This window comes from Marmota flaviventris, chromosome 13, assembly GCF_047511675.1.
Source record: "Marmota flaviventris isolate mMarFla1 chromosome 13, mMarFla1.hap1, whole genome shotgun sequence".
Taxonomy (NCBI): domain Eukaryota; kingdom Metazoa; phylum Chordata; class Mammalia; order Rodentia; family Sciuridae; genus Marmota; species Marmota flaviventris.
This window is the reverse complement of record NC_092510.1, coordinates 73,496,128-73,500,742: the sequence shown is the minus strand read 5'-3', so window position 1 is coordinate 73,500,742 and position 4,615 is coordinate 73,496,128. Positions and strand designations below refer to the sequence as shown.

At 37.6% G+C, this 4,615-nt stretch overlaps 1 long non-coding RNA gene across 1 annotated transcript; it reads left to right on the top strand.

Moving 5' to 3' along the window:
* Nucleotides 1–1,169: 1,169 nt before the first annotated feature.
* Nucleotides 1,170–2,952, top strand: LOC114089195 (uncharacterized). Its single transcript, XR_003582137.2, has 2 exons — nucleotides 1,170–1,319; nucleotides 2,848–2,952. It is a non-coding gene; the product is annotated as an uncharacterized lncRNA (long non-coding RNA).
* Nucleotides 2,953–4,615: the final 1,663 nt, after the last annotated feature.

The following is a 4,615-nucleotide window of genomic DNA, read 5'->3' as shown; positions in this document are numbered from 1 at the left end:
ATTTGGAAAGCAGTATGGAGATTTCTTGGAAAGCTGGGAATGGAGCCACCATTTGACCCAGCTATTCCCCTTCTCGGTCTATTCCCTGAAGACCTAAAAAGAGCATGCTACAGGGACACTGCTACATCGATGTTCATAGCAGCACAATTCACAATAGGTAGACTGTGGAACCAACTTAGATGCCCTTCAATGGATGAATGGATAAAAAAAATGTGGCATTTATACACAATGGAGTATTACTCTGCATTAAAAAATGACAAAATCATAGAATTTACAGGGAAATGGATGGCATTAGAGCAGATTATGCTAAGTGAAGCTAGCCAATCCCTAAAAAACAAATGCCAAATGTCTTCTTTGATATAAGGAGAGTAACTAAGAACAGAGTAGGGTCGAAGAGCATGAGAAGAAGATTAACATTAAACAGGGATGAGAGGTGGGAGGGAAAGGGAGAGAGAAGGGAAAATGCATGGAAATGGAAGGAGACCCTCAGAGTTATACAAAAGTACATACAAGAGGAAGTGAGGGGAAGGGGAAAAATAATACAAGGGGGACAAACGAATGTCAGTAGAGGGGGCAGAGAGAGAAGAGGGGAGGGGAGGGGAGGGGAGGGGGGATAGTAGAGGATAGGAAAGACAGCAGAATACAACAGACACTAGTATGGCAATATGTAAATCAATGGATGTGTAACTGATGTGATTCTGCAATCTGTATATGGGGTAAAAATGGGAGCTCATAACCCACTTGAATCAAATTGTGAAATATGATATATCAAGAACTATGTAATGTTTTGAACAGCCAACAATAAAAAATTAAAAAAAAAAAACCCTCAAAAAAAAAAAAAAAAAAGAAAAACTGAGGACTCAGACCTATCATAGAAATCAGAGCAAAAGCCAATATCTTTCATTTCTGTAGGGCTCTAATTGACTTTAAAATGTTTGTCAATTGAATAGTAACTCATATTGTTGGCAACTATTTGCTTTCATCCCTGAAACAGAATTATACATTCTCATCATCTGCTCTGACTCCTGCAGACAGAGCACATCTCCCTGTCCATTGGCGGATTTGGCCATGAACTTGACTTGGCAGTGCGTGTCAGCAGAAATGACAGTGCACTTACTCCAAAGAGGAGCTAATTTAAGAGGCCTGCTCTTGCTTTTTCATTCATTTCTCAAAAACAGTGTGTCCTAGATGGGATGTGCCTTCAGCCTGGATCCCGAAATGAAGACCCAGGGAAAAGAGCCTCAACCATGGCTGCAACCACAGGTAACCTGCAGCAATAGAAAGAAAGCTTCAGCCCTCCACAAAGGACATGCAGTGAGGTAAAGAAATAGACCTGTTATTAGCTGCTGAGCTTTAGGGAGTGCTTTTTTCACAGATTAGATGACTAAAGTAAGAAACAAATTATGGCAAGCTCATCTCAAGAATGCACCAATTCATATCTGTGTTCTAGGAAACAGGGAGAAGAAATTAATATGCACAGAGCAGTTGCTCTAGGTCAATCATTGTTCTAGGGGTTTTCATGAAATTGTCCTTCAGGATAACAAAAATAACTTCTTGAGTCTCATAGAAAATGAGAGGCCAGGGTTTTACAAGTTCCAAGTACATTTACAAAGCCGGCTGTTTTAGTCAGCTCTTTCATCACTGTGACCAAACGGCCTGATGAAAACAATTTTAGAGGAAGAAAAGTTTATTTAGGGGCTCATGGTTTCAGAGGTCTCAATCCACAGACATCAGGCTCCATTGCTTTGAGTCTATGGTGAGGCAGAACACGATGGCGGAAGGATGTGGTAGAGAAAAGCAGCTCAGGACACCACTACCAAGAAGCAGAGAGAGGTGGGCTCACAAGAACAAAATATATACCCCCAAAAGCATGCCCCAGTGACCTACCTCCTCTAGCCATACCCTACCTGCCTACAGTTACCACCGGGTTAATCCCTATCAGGGCATTAACACACTGATTATGTTAAAACTCTCAAAATCCAATCATTTCACCTCGAATTTTCTTGCATTATCTCACACATGAGCTATTGGGGGACACCTAATATCTAAACATAATACCACCATTGTACATGAGTTATTTACTGGAAACTTTAATAAAAATAAAATTTACCATATTGCTTATAGATACATTTTCAAAGTGGTAAATATCAGGCCTGTTTTTTCATAACATGGCTGATATTTTTAATGTGCCAAGAATTATTAGGACTATTTTCAGAAAAGACTGTCTTCCAATTCACTAATGCCTGAAGCTTTTAATTTTAGAGAACAAACCTATTTTTATTTTCTAATTTTACCCATATAACATTACCTAGTTACTAAGAATCTTGGAATTCTTCCATTTTTATGGGCAATCTCCAGTTAAAAATTTGGCTTTCTCTTTATGTTTCCATAAATTTGATTAAGATGCCTATAAGTATAATGAGAGTGATATGAATCTGATGAATATGTCTTCCAAAAGTTTGTCAGTGTAATAGAGATAGCATCAAAGGATTTCCAGTCATCAGTGTCCAGTATTATTAAAGTTCAATACTGTCACATTATGACGCAGGCATTGTTTGGGAAGGGAACTACATCTGGTGTTTGATAAATGAATATCAAATAAAGAAGAGTAGAATTTCATTTATTCAGGCTGAAGGGAAGTATCTAAATATAGGCAGAGTCAACTGTAATATTCTGAAGCAAAATTACCTTCATGTCTTTTCTGATTTGAAAGAAAAACAGAAGTAGAAATGTTTTCTAGTATGTCTTCTAGTGATGTAATATTTTTAACTATTTTTATGACATTTAAGCTATATACCTTTGAATAGAACAAGAAACCTATAAACTTACCAATCTTTTTATTTCTAGGTAAAGGATGATGAGAAGTTGGACCAGAATTAAAAATATGGTATTAGAAAAAGTTTACAGAGGCCATTTTTTCCAAAGTACGTCATTAAAATTCAATGCTATGAACACTTGCTTAATGTGTGCATTATTATATCTGTATATGAAATAAAGGCATAGATTGAAAATTTTTAAAGGTAAGTTTAGATGAGGGGATTACAGGTGATGTCCTGGTTTATAAATCTTTTATTATTGTCATAATAATGTTTTAAACAATTACAAATGATTGTTGCTATCATTGTTGTAGTTCATAAGCTAATTTTAATGTCCTAATTATATACATTGATTTTAATAAATGTAAGTAATTCATGTGCTCTTCATAAAACCTACATTGTAAGAGAGTTAAAAAAAAATTCAAAGAAAACCTGTCACGTTCTTAAAAAAATTCCAAGGTCTTTAAATCTTTTGTCTACACATATTTATGTGAAGGGGCAGGGGTGGAGCCCCCCTTCCAGAGGTGGATGATGCATACTTTTAGGATAACCAAGAAAAACTGACAGCTGAGGACAATCGAAAGCTGGACAGAATGTTTTAAAATGTTTGAAATGTCTTGGCCTCAAAGAATTACCAAGATGGTGAGATACTACAGGACCCAGTCCTAGGAGAAGAGGGAACCCAAGTGGGGTAGTTACAGAATTCAGGGCAAATTGCCAATTCTGAAAATGAAAATGACACATGAGAAGGCAAGGCAAAGAGCGCCATTTTCTCAAAGGACCAGGGCAACAAGCACTTGTGTGAGTTCAAGACCTCCCCATGTTACTAGCAAGAGTCAGGATCAGGTTCAAGTTCAACAGGTGTGGGGAAATGAACATGGCAAACACCCAGGTAAGCAAGTGGGCAGAAATTTTATTTATTTATTTATTTATTTATTTATTTGGGGGCAGGGGTACTGGGGATTGAACTCAGGGGCGCTTGACCACTGAGCCACATCCCCAGCCCTATTTTGTTTTGTTTTGTTTTTAATTTAGAGACAGGGTCTCACTGAGTAGCTAAGCACCTCGCCTTTGGTGAGACTGGCTTTGAACTTGAGATCCTCCTGCCTTAGCCTCCCAAGCCACTGGGATTACAGGTGTGCATCACTGCACCTGGCAGGAATCTTATTTTTAAAAAAGAAAGTGATAAAAAAAAAAGGCTCAGAACTCCTGGCTGAACTCTGGGAGAGGCAAGGATACCATTTCAGTCTTACAGGATTCCTTCTTTCAATGGCATATAAGTTGATAAGCTCCTCCTGAATGATTCTTTTATTATTGTTCTTTTTAAGATATACAGACAGCAGAGTGTATTGTGATATATTATACACCCAGGGAGTATAACTTATTCTAGTTAGGATCCCATTCTTGTGGTGGTACCTGATATGAAGTTTCACTGGCCGTGTATTCATATATGAACATAAGAGAGTTATGTCCAATTCATTCCACTGTCTTCCTATTCCCAGTCCCTTCTCTTCCCTTTATTCCTCTTTGTCCACTTCAATGAACTTCTATTCTTCCCTCACTCTTATTGTACGTTAGCATACACCTATCAGAGAGAACATTTTGCCTTTGGTTTTGGGGGATTGGCTTATTTCACTTAGAATAATAATCTCCAGTTCCATTTATTTACCAGCAAAAGTCATAAAAAGCATTCCTTTTTATAGCTAAGTAATATTCCATTGTATAAATATGCCATGTTTTCTTTATCCATTCATCTGTTGAAGGGCACCTAGGTTGGTTCCATAGCTTAATTATTGTGA